Here is a 12861-nt window from a genome sequence, read left to right on the forward strand (position 1 = left end):
AGCGCCGAGTCCTAACCACTGGGCCGCCAGGGAATTCCCGGGAGCCAGGAGAAGTTAGATTTTACACCGAGCATTGCAACATTCTAATTTTTCTGAGCTAGCTATTCCAACACATACACCCTGAGTTTTCCCTGACTTTGGGGGCTCAGCTACGGATAGGGAACAGCGGTAAGGGTAGAAAGGAGAGGATAGTAATACAGCCTTAGATCTGTGGCGTGCAGCAATCGGGGTGGATGGTGGGAAAGGTGCTGCTTTCTAATCGATTATTTGTGTGACCGAACCAGAAGCTGAGGGTTGGTCTGACCAACAGGCTGGAGCAGACTGCTCGCCTGTTCCATGCCTTGGATTTTATTTGCCTTTTATTTCTCTTCTCTTCTTGTCACATAAATTTAGTTGCTTTTCTCTCCCCTCTCCCCACTGCAATTTCTTGTCTGTCTCTTTCTCTTGATTTTTCCTTGCTACATTTTTCTACTAAGACCACATTTTAATTAATACACAATTTAAAAATATTAACCAAAAAAATCACAAGACAGTGGCTGAAGGCTGGTACAGTTCTTGCCATGAGCTCAGGACTGCAGCTCCAGTCCAGAGTGGTCTCCACGGTGCAACAGCTCCCTGACACAGGTATGCTTCATTGTGGGGAAGAAAACCTGAGTTACCATCTGGCCCACACCACTAACTGGCCACTTGGCCTAGAGCAGTTTGCTTCCTCACTTACAGGACAAAAGGGATGCACTCAGAACTCCCTCTCCAAAGTCTCTAAGTTTTGTCTGAGTCTCAAGAAACAAGCCTTTCTAGCCAGGAGTGGTGAAATGCTGAAAAAAGGCTCGCAAACGTAGGTGAAAGTAGGTCACTTCATTTGGAGCCTTTCCCGGAGGCTGGGTGTTCCTAGGGCCAGTAAGTTATGATCAAACCATGGGCCATCAACCCAGGGCTGTGCAGGAAAACGCTGTAATTACACTTAGGCCTTAATGGCCGGCAAGACCTGTAGGCATTGGACCACAGAAAGGGGGTGGGTCATCAGGGGAGGAGGAGGGATCTGACCTGTGCAGAATGACTGTCGAACTAGAAAAGGGAGGTGATTCATTTCATGCATCCAAGCAGAAGTTTGGGTGGGGTGATTCAAACAGTGGCAGAGAGAAGGAAGAATTGGCTCTCCTTAGGGACTGAGTGAAGAATAGAAAACAGAAGTAGAGTCAACTAGTGGAAAACACTGAAGAAAGAGAAATGGCTATTCCCCAGGCTGATTCCCATAGCAACAGCAAACCCCAACCCCTAGGCCCTCACAGGTTAGGAGCAAAGTGGAGGAGAAATTGCTCGTTGGGGGCGGGATACACAAACGTTTATTGTGCTCTTAGTCTGTGCCAGGCACTTTCATGGGTGTTACCTCATTTATTCTTCACAGCAGTTCTACAAAATAAAAATATCTCCATTTTTTATTGGAGAAAAAACTGACATTCAGGGAGGTCAAGTCACAAAGTAGGACCTTGGGCAGAGCCAGCCCTGAAACTGGGTCTGTCTGAGTCCTAAGCCTGAGCTCTTCCTTAGGGAGAGCTGGAAACTTCTCTTTAGGTCCTTTTTAGCAGCTGCTGAGCCACCACCTACTCTGAAGTCACTTCTCACCTTGCCACTGACCATACTTGCTCATACACTAATGATAGCTCTAGGGGTGCCACATGATCTGGCAGTGGGCAGGGAGCTGTGGCCCAGATTTTGAATCAGAAAATCCTGAATTTGAATCCTGACTCTGCTAACTTGGTGCCTGTGGGCAAGAGGCAAAACTTTATTAAGCCTCATCATTCATTTCTTTAAAGTGGGAATACTAATACTAAAGTCCTAGAGTTGTTGTGAGAATTATATATAAATGTAATGTGACGCTCAATGCTTGATCAGTGCTTAATAAATGATGGCTATTAAATTATATCAACATGAGCCTAAGCAGGGCTTCTCAGGCTTGGCAGCACATCAGAATCACCTGGGAGGCTCTGGAAACACAGAGGCCTGGGCTGACTCCACACCCAGGGATTCTGGCTTAATAGGCCTGCGGCGCAGTCTGGGTTTGGGAGTTTTACAGACTCTCCGGGTGATTCTCCCATGGTTCTCAAGACTTCAGAACATGCTTCAGGATCACCTGGAGGGTGTGTTGTAACACAATTTACTGGGCCACATCCCCAGGTTCTACATCTGAAATCTTAAATCTGTCAGACAACCTCCAAGCTTTCCAGCTTCCTTAATGAAAATAACATTTCTATTGACTAGCTGTTTTGTGAGGTTGTATTGACTAGCTATCTTGTGCGGACATTATACTAACTCCTTTACAGGTAGTGTATCTCATTTAATCCTTACAAAAGCCCTATGATTATTTTTCATTTTACAAATGAGGAATCTGAGGGACTTCCCTAGCGGTCCAGTGGGTAAGAATCCGTGCTTCCACTGTTGGGGGCGGCGTGGGTTCAATCCTTGGGCGGGGAGCTAAGATCCTGCACGCCGTTGCTTGGCGCGGCCAAAAAAAAAAAAGAAAAGAAAAGAAAAAGAGGAATCTGAGTCCCTGCGTCTCTGAGAGGTTAGGTGACTTGTTCAAGGCCCCACAGCTGCTCGGCGGACAGAGCCAGTTTGGACTCCCAAGCGCATCCTCTTAATCAAGACCCCGTAGGCCCTCTTTTCCCCATAATGCAACTGTTCTTTTTTTTTTGCAACTGTTCTTTGATCGTACTGAGAACTGCAGGCCTTGGCCTCTTGTTTCTCCCAGTCTCTCAGCTATCATCCTTCCTTCCTTCCCTCTCTATCCTCCAGCCACGCCAAGGGTGGAGCCTGAGAACTTGCATTTCTAACAAATTCCCAAGGTGATGGTGATGCTGCTGGTCTGAGGCCCACACGTTGAGAACAGCTAGCCTAAAGGAAGTGGGGAGGGGGTTGAAAGGTGGAAAAGCACTTGTTTTAAAATCCCACACCCAGGAATCATGGTTAGGTCTCCAGAGATTCACAAACCATTCGCTTCCAGGAGCAGAACAAGGTTCTAAGCCTGGGTTTCCTCACCTGTTGAATGAGGTTGTTCGGAGTTGTCGGGAGATGTGGTTATAAGTGCCTGGGATCTGTGGGTGGCATCGAGTGGGCGTCCAACATCTAACCTGGTAATTGGCAGAAGGGGCACCTTTGCCCTAAGTCCTAATATATTTACAACAGGTAGTCCCATCAGGAAAGGAAACGTTCTTACAAATTCTTGACACCTTGCTAGACAAAACGTCCTGCCCCCTGCACAGCTGTTCTTCAATGGCCCCACTCAGGGAGTCACATACAATGGCCTTCTGGCACAAACTCTGCACAGCAAAGCATCCTGGGTTTGCCCTATGATCCCTCCCTGGAATATCTGCCATTTAAAAGACTTTGATAGGGAGTGTGAAGTTAATCACAAATTGAATTACTATTAGATGGAACTATCTAGAGCTAATAAAAATGCCTTTCGTTGGGGAGAAAGATAGCTGAGTTAGAAGCTGTAGAACTACCACCAGGCAGGGTCCTTCTCTCTGTTCAGTTTCCTTGTTAACTCAACAGCACAGTAGGTTCTAGACTGGGGCTGACCTTGTCTGAGTAGAGTTTTAGTGAGGTCACTGGAGGGGGTGGAGGATGGATTTAAGAGGGCAACCCTGGAGCCAGTGTTCTGTTCAGAGGTTCTGAACAAGGCAAGAAGAGGCAGCCAGGGAGCGGAGGTGCTGGACACGAGGTTTTAAGGAACAAGAGTCTGTAGGCCTTGTGATACACTGAGTATGAGGGGTGACATGGAAGAAGAAGAGTCTAGCATGATGCAGGATTCTAACTCCCAGAAGAGAGTTTAGAAAGAGAAGTGGGTTTAGTTTAGCTGGGGACACATACAATTGTATTCATGTGTTTGAAACAGCTGAGTGGAGGTATCCAGTAGCTAACATTTATTGATCAAAATAGATACTGTGATCAGTGCTTCACAAACCTTATTTCTCAAGTCTTTTGGAGAGGTACTTCATTTTCAGATGAGACAAAGAATTAATCAATAAGCTAAATAAATTGTCTAAGATGGGTAATAGAATTGGGGTTGAAGCCCAGTCCCTAAACTGGGAAGAGATGTTTTCCCTGAGGCCCTGAGACTTGGGAGTACAGCTGGAGCCATGGCAATGAGGGAGAGAAAGAAGGTGGAGGGAAACAGATGTTCGGAGGATGAGAAACCTGCAAGGCCACCGAAAAGGCCCTGCTGGAGAGGTAGGAGGAAGACCAGGATAGACTGTTCCCTTAAAAGCCAAGCAGGGCTTCCCTAGTGGCGCAGTGGTTAAGAATCTGCCTGCCAATGCAGGGGACAGTTCGAGCCCTGGTCTGGGAACATCCCACATGCCGCAGAACAACTAAGCCCGTGCGCCACAACTACTGAGCCTGCGCTCTATAGCCCACGAGCCACAATTACCGAGCCTGCGTGCTGCAGCTACTGAAACCCCCATGCCTAGAGCCAGTGCTCCGCAAAAAGAGAAGCCACCACGATGAGAAGCCCGTGCACCGCAACGAAGAGTAGCCCCCGCTCGCCATAACTGGACAAAACCCGCACGCAGCAACGAAGACCCAACACAGCCAAAAATAAATAAATTAAAATAAATAAATTTTTTTTAAAAAGCCAAGCAAAAGGAAGCGATGCATCAAATGAAGGGACAAAGTGCCATATAGGAAAGGACAGAGCAGCAGCCGTGGGATTTAGCAACTTCCTATTGGTGACCTTTGCCAGAGTAAGTTTCAGCAAATTGTGGGGACCTAAAGCTAGAAGATTATTGCTCGGTTGAAAGAGGCACAGAGGAAAGGAAGAGGAGAAAGATACTAAGTTTTCTGAGGCAGTGGCTGAAGAGCAGGAAAGAATAAAGGCTTTATCTAGAGGAGCATCCACGAAAAGGTTTTCTTAATGAGAGGGAAGATTTGAAAATACAGTTTAAAAATATGTGTATGTATTTATAATCACCTAAACTTTTTTTTTAAAGTAGGTGAAAGCTTTTGTTTTTGTTTTTAATATTTATTTATATGGCTGTGCTGGGTCTTAGTTGCAGTATGCAGGATCTAGTTCCCTCACCAGGGATCGAACCCAGGCCCCCTGCATTGGGCACGTGGAGTCTTAAGCACTGGACCACCAGGGAAGTCCCTAAACTTTTGTATTATGAAATACTTCAAGCGTACAGGAAAATTAATGATATTATATAATGAACATCCTCACCCACATTTGTCATATCTTAATGTTTTGCCACATTTTATATACATGTATACATTTCATGTTAAAAAATTAGCCACATCACGCTTAAGTTTTCAAATGGTGATTGTTATTGCCTGTCTTCTGAGAGACTGTTGAGATGATCTGATTTATTTTCACTCATTAAGCGCCAGGGCTCTTTGCCTTGTGTGATGCCTGAGGTACAAGCCTGCTTAGACAGGGTGGGGAGACTTGACTCTGTGTAACAGAGTTGCGTTGTACCCACGTTAAAAACAGGATTAACATGTAAGTTTTTTTCTTTCTGGTTATTATTCTTGTCAGGCTTTTAGAATCAAAATCACATTAACCTCCTGTTACTCAAAGTGTACAAACTTTCATTTACAAGATATGTAAGTTCTTGAAACCTAATTTACAGCATGGTGACTATAGTTAACAATTTATACTTGAAATTTGCTAAGAGACTAGATCTCAAATTGTACTTACCACCCCCAGTCCCGCTCCCATGCATAACCAAGCATGGTGGTAACATGTGAGGTGATGGATATCTTTTTTTTTTTTTTTTTTTTTTTGCGGTATGCGGGCCCCTCCTGCTGTGGCCTCTCCTATTGTGGAGCACAGGCTCTGGACGCGCAGGCTCATTGGCCATGGCTCACGGGCCCGGCTGCTCCGTGGCATGTGGGATCCTCCCAGACCGGGGCACGAACCCGCGTCCCCTGCATTGGCAGGCGGACTCCCAACCACTGCGCCACCAGGGAAGCCCAAGTGATGGATATATTAATTTGATTGTGGTGTCAGGATGGCGGAGCGGGAGGATGCAGTGTTTGAGTCTCCCCACAACTAGGGCACCTATAGGATGCTGGTGGGGGGCCTCAATGCACAAGGAGACAGGAGGAACCCCTGAGCGACCTGGTAGGACATGGGGGGCAGTGGGGGAGAAGAAGTGGAGGCTGGATGGGACTGGCTCCCCTGAGGGGTGGCTGCAACAGGGGGAGGGGTTCCCACACCTGGAGGAACCCTCCGGGGCTCAGTGGATTAGGGGGAGCGCACTTAGCGTTTCCCCCACCCAGTCGGCCCTGGGAAGCCTGCTGGGCTCCTGGGCTGGGTCCTCCCCCCTCTGAGGCCCCCTCCTGCCTCGTGGACCCTAGGGGCATGGGAGGGAGGGAGGGGGGGAAGAAGAGGAGAGGTGGATGGGGAGGGGCCCTCCAGGATTGGAGGATCAGGGGAGACGCAACAAGTTTCCCCTGCCCACTCAGGCCCCAGGAGCCTGCTGGGGTCCCCGGCCAGGTCTTCCGCCTTCCAGGGCCCTCCCCAGCTGCGTTGGTCCTAGGGGTGTAGGAGGGAGTGGGGGGAAGAAGAGGAGGGGCCAATGCAGAGGGACCCTCCAGGATCAGAGGATTGGGGGCAATGTGTCTAGCACTTCCCCAGCCAACTCAGGCCCAGGAAGCCTGCTGGGGTCCTGGACCTGGTCCTCAGCCCTCTGGGGCCGGAGGCACTCCTGGGCCTCTCTGTGGCACTGAACCTAAGCCCTGCCCCCAACACCCCAGGGCCTTTTCCCGCCCTGAGGATCCTAAGGATAGCCCCCCACCCCTGCTAAACCTCGCCCCTGCCTAAGCCCCTCCCACCACAGCCAAGGCCTTTTCCAGCTTTTTTTAAAAAATTTTTTTCTTGCTGTGGTGGTTCTGTTTTACCTTCCAGATGTTGTTTCATCTATATTTTTTCTAACATACCTTATTTTATTTTTTACTTTTTATTATTTTTTCTTGTTTTATTTTATTTTTTATTTTTATTATTATTCTGCTCCTTTTTTTCTTCTTTTTTTTCTTTTTGCCACCCCATGTGGTTTGCAGGATCTTGGTTCACGAGCCGGGGGTTGGGTCTGAGCTCCTGTGGTGGGAGCTCCGAGTCCAAACCACCGGACTAACACAAAACCTCAGACCCCAGGAAACATTCACTGGAGTGAGGTCTCCTGGAGGTCCTCTTCTCAGCACCAAGACCCAGCTCCATCCAACAGACTAAAAACTCTGGTGCTGGAAGCCTCAGGCCAAACAATCAGTAAGACAGAAACACAGTTCCACCCATCAAAAAAAAAAAACACAATGAGACAACAAGAAAATATGTCACAGATGAAGGAGCAAGGCAAAACCCTACAAGACTAAATAAATGAAGTGGAAATAGGCAACCCACCTGAAAAAGAATTCACAGTAATAACAGTAAAGATGATCCAGGATCCCGGAAATAGAATGGAGGCATGGACTGAGAAAATACAAGAAATGTTTAACAAAGATCTAGAAGAACTAAAGAACAAACAAACAGAGATGAACAACACAATAATTGAAATGAAAAATACACGAGAAGGAATCAATAACAGAATAACGGAGGCAGAAGAACGAATAAGTGAGCTGGAAGACAGAATGGTGGAAATAACTGCCAAGGAGCAGAAAAAAGAAAAAAGAATGAAAAGAATTGAAGACAATCTCAGAGACCTCTGGGGCAACACTAAATGCACCAATATTCGAATTATAGGGGTCCCAGAGGAAGAAGAGGAAAAGAAAGGGTCTGAGAAAATATTCGAAGAGATTATAGTCGAAAACTTCCCTAACATGGGAAAGGAAATAGCCACCCGAGTCCAGGAAGCGCAGAGAGTCCCATACAGGATAAACCCTGGAGAAACACACCAAGGCACATACTAATCAAACTAACAAAAATTAAATTCAAAGAAAAAATATTAAAAGCAGCAAGGGAAAAACAACAAATAACATACAAGGGGATCCCCATAAGGTTATCAGCTGATTTTTCAGGAAAACTCTGCAGGCCAGAAGGGAGTGGCAGGATATACTTAAAGCGATGAAAGAGAAAAACCTACAACAGAGATTACTCTACCCGGCAAGGATCTCATTCAGATTTGACAGAGAAATCAAAAGCTTTACAGACAAGCAAAAGCAAAGAGAATTCAGCACCACCAAACCAGCTTTACAACAAACGCTAAAGGAACTTCTCTAGGCGGGAAACACAAGAGATGAAAAAGACCCACAAAAATAAATTCAAAACAATTAATAAAATGGTAATAGGAACATACATATCTATAATAACCTTGAATGTAAATGGATTAAATGCTCCAACCAAAAGACACAGACTGGGTGAATGGATGCAAAAACAAGACCCATATATGTGCTGTCTACAAGAGATCCACTTCAGACCTAGGGACACATACAGACAGAGAGTGAAGGGATGGAGAATGATATTCCATGCAAATGGAAATCAGAAGAAAGTTGGAGTAGCAATAATCATATCAGATAAAATAGACTTTAAAATAAAGACTGTTGGGCTTCCCTGGTGGCGCAGTGGTTGAGAGTCCGCCTTGCCGATGCAGGGGACACGGGTTCGTGCCCCGGTCCGGGAAGATCCCACGTGCCGCGGAGTGGCTGGGCCCGTGAGCCATGGCCGCTGAGCCTGCGTGTCCGGAGCCTGTGCTCCGCAACGGGAGAGGTCACAACAGTGAGAGGCCCACATACCCCCCCAAAAAAAAGAAAAATAAAAAAAGGAACACACTTAGCAGATAGTACCACCCTTACCGCCCGTATCTAGACTGCTTCCTCTCCTGTGTCTCCTAGCCTAGGGAATTGCTGGCTGCTCCAACCCGGTGCTTTTCCTTCTTTATGCCTCTGCTCTGCTACCAATAATCTTTCCTTGCAACTTCCTGCTAAAGTCTTTTAAACTTCTTTCAAAGATTTCAAAGAATTAATTACTGGATCAACAAGTATTTATTGTGTTCATGGAGTACCTCCAATGTGTAAGGATGAAGTAAGTTCATAGTCTAATTCTAGTTGGGGAAGAAATATATATGAACACACAATTTTAATGCTATATGATAGGTACTTTTTATACACCAGCTTTATTGACATATAATTCACACACCATAAAATTCATCCTTTTACAGTGTACAGTTCCGTGGTTTTCAGTATAACACAGAGTTGTGAAACCAACATCACTATCTAAATTTAGAACATTTCATCACCCCCAAAAGAAACTCCAGGTTCATTAGCAGAAATTCCCCATTCTCCTCTCCCTCCCAGCCCCTGGCAACCACTAAACTACTTTATGTCTCTATGCATTTGCCTGTCCTGGACATTTCATGCAAATAGAATTATACAATATATGGCCTTTTGTGACTGGCTTCTTTCACTCAGCATAATGTTTTCAAGTTTCACCCAGGTTGTAGCAAGTATCAGTACTTCATTCCTTTTTACAGCTGAATAATATTCCATGCTATAAATATACCACATTTCTTACAGTTAGGTCTACGATTCATTTTGAGTTAGTTTTGGGTACAGTATAATGGAGGAGGTCTAACTTCATTCTTTTGCATATGGCTATCCCACTGTCTCAGAACCACTTTTTAAAAACACTATTCTTTCCCTATTAAATGGTCTTGACACACTTGTAGAAGATCAGCTGACCATAAATTTAAGATTTAAAATTTTTTTTAATTTTATTGAAGTATAGTTTACAATGTTGTGTTAAATTCTACTGTATAGCAAAAGGATTCAGTTATACATATGTATATTCCTTTTCATATTATTTTCCATTATGGTTTATCACAGGATATTGAATATAGTTCCCTGTGCTACACAGTAGGACCTTGTTGTTCACCCATTCTGTATATGAGTTGCATCTGCTAATCCCAAACTCCCAATCCATCCCTCCCCCACCTCCGCACCTTGGCAACCACAAGTCTGTTCTCTGTGTTTGTGAGTCTGTTTCTGTTTTGTAGATAAGTTCATTTGTGGCGTATTTTATTTTATCTTTATTTATTTATTTATTTTTGGCTGCATTGGGTCTTCGTTGCTGCACGCAGGCTTTCTCTAGTTGTGGTGAGCGGGAGCTATTCTTTGTTGCGGTGCGCGGGCTTCTTATTGTAGTGGCTTCTCTCATTGTGGAGCACGAGCTCTAGGCATGTGGGCTTCAGTAGTTGTGGCGCATGGCCTCCGAAGTTGTGGCTCGCGGGCTCTAGAGTGCAGGCTCAGTAGCTGTGGTGCACGGGCTTCATTGCACCGTGGCATGTGAGATCTTCCCAGACCAGGGCTTGAACTCGTGTCCCCTGCGTTGGCAGGCGGATTCTTAACCACTGTGCCACCAGCGAAGCCCTGTGTCATATTTTAGATTCCACATAGAAGCGATATCACATGATATTTGTCTTTCTCTGGTTTACTTCACTTAGTATGATAATCTCTAGGTCCATCCATGTTGCTGCAAATGGCATTATATCATTCTGTTTAATGGCTGAGTAGCGTTCCATCACATATATGTACCACATCTTCTTTATCCATTCATCTGTCGACGGACATTTAGGTTGTTTCCATGTCTTGGCTATTGTAAAGAGTGCTGCTATGAACATAGGGGTGCATGTATCTTTTCAAAGTATCATTTTCTCCAGATGTATGCCCAGGAGTGGGATTACAGGATCATATGGAAACTAAGAGTTTCTTTTTTGATTCTCAATTCTATTCTATTGATCTGTATGTCTATCCATATACCACATTGTCTTAATTACTATAGCTCTGTAGTAAGTTTTGAAGTTAGGAAGTGAGAATACTCAAACTATTTTCTTCCTTTTCAAGATTGTTTTAACTATTCTGGTTCCTTGGCCTTCCATATGAATTATAGGGTCAGCCTGTCATTTTCTGCAAAAAAGGCCACTGGGGTTTTGATAGGGATTGAATCCATAAATCAATTTGAAAAGTACTGCTGTCTTAACAACATTCAGACTTCCAGTCTATAAACATGGGATGTCTTTCCATTTATTTAGGTCTTCTTTAATTTCTTTCAGCAATGTTTTATAGTCTTCAGTGTACTCATCTTACATTTTTGCTAAATTAATTTCTAATTATTTTATTCCTTGTGATGAGATTGTGAATGGAATTGTTTTCTAATTTCATTTTTGGGTCATTCAGGGCTACTGTTATAAAAATACAACTGATTTTTATATATTAATCTTATATGCTATAACCTAGTTGACAGTTTTTTAATTTTTTAAAAATAACTTATTGAAATATAGTTGATTTACAATGTTGTGGGGGGGGGTTGTTGTTGTTTTGGCTGCATTGGGTCTTTCTGGTGTTCAGCCTTTTCATTGTGATGGCACCTCTTGTTGCGGGGTCTAGGCACAGGCTTCAGTAGTTGTGGCTCGCGGGCTCTAGAGCGCAGGCTCAGTAGTTGTGGCGCATGGGCTTAGTTGCTCCGCGGCATCTGGGATCTTCCCCGGCCAGGGCTTTAACCTGTGTCCCCTGAATTGGCAGGCAGATTCTTAACCACTGTACCACCAAGGGAGTCCTTGTTGACAGTTTTTTAGTTCAATTTTTATGTCGATTCCTTAGGATTTTCTATTACAATATCATGTCATCTGTGAATAGTTTTATTTCTCCTTTTCCTATCTGGATGCCTTTTATTTTCTTTCCTAATTTCTTGGGCTAGAACTTTCCAGTATACTGTTGAATAGAAATGGCAAGAGCAGACATTCTAGTTTTGTTCCTAAACTTAGGGAGCAAGCATCCTGTCTTTCACCATTAAGTATGAGGTTAGCTGTGGCTTTTTCATAGATGCTCTTTATCAGGTTGAGGAAGTTTTCTTCTGTTCCTAGTTTGCTGAGTGTTTTTATCATAAAAGGGTGTTGGATTCTTTCAAATGCTTTTTCTGTGTTAATTGAGATGATCATGTGATTCTTGTCCTTTATTCTATGAGTATGGTGTATTACATTGATTTTTTTGTGTATATTGAGCCAATCTTGCATTCCTGGGATAAATTCCACTTGATCATGGTGTATAATCTGTTTAATATGTTGCTGGATTCAATTTGCTTTATTTTCTATATTCATAAGAGATACTGGTCTGTAGTTTTGTTTTCTTGTGATTTCTTTATCTGGTTTTGGTATTAGGGTAATACTGGCTTCACAGAATGAGTTGGGCAAGTGTTCCCTCCTCTTCCATTTTTCGGGAGAGTTTGTGAAGGATTAGTCACTTCTTTAAATATTTGGTAGAACTACCTGTGAGCCACCTGGGTGGATAGGTTCTTTAAATACTATATGATAGGAAGTTTGAGCAGTTGTGGGAGGTTGGATGAACAAGTGACCAACTCTGCCTAGAAGAAAGGAAACCAGAAAAAGAGGAAACAGTAAGAGTTTTATTTATATAGCTGATATGTTCAGGGTAAGAAGAATGAGAGGAAAGGGGCTGGAAAGACAGGCTGGAGACAATGAAGCAGGACACTGAATGTGTGATCCAGACCCTCACCAGAGATAATCTGCTACTTCTCCTATGTGGTTGTTCCTGCCATTGTTTTGAGAGCAGGGGAGGTAAGGGAGGTTAGTTGAGGGTTTTTTTTTACTAAAGAACAGAGCCACTGACCAAAGGATGGTGGAAATTTAGCTAGCAAACTATCAGTCAGTAAAGATCACACTTCAAGTGGAAGAATGTAGTTGAAGCCTGAGTGTCCAATAAGGAAGATGGAGAGCTGATAGAGTAGGTACAAGTTGGCGGAGGTAACAAAGTGAGAATAGAAAATGGGTTAGCCACACTGGTGACCTAGGGGTTCAGAAAGCATTCCTGTGCAGATCATCTGCTGCAACATCCTTATGCTTATGCTTTCTCTGGGCT

This window comes from Phocoena sinus, chromosome 17 (genome assembly GCF_008692025.1).
Source record: "Phocoena sinus isolate mPhoSin1 chromosome 17, mPhoSin1.pri, whole genome shotgun sequence".
In the NCBI taxonomy this organism is placed as follows: domain Eukaryota; kingdom Metazoa; phylum Chordata; class Mammalia; order Artiodactyla; family Phocoenidae; genus Phocoena; species Phocoena sinus.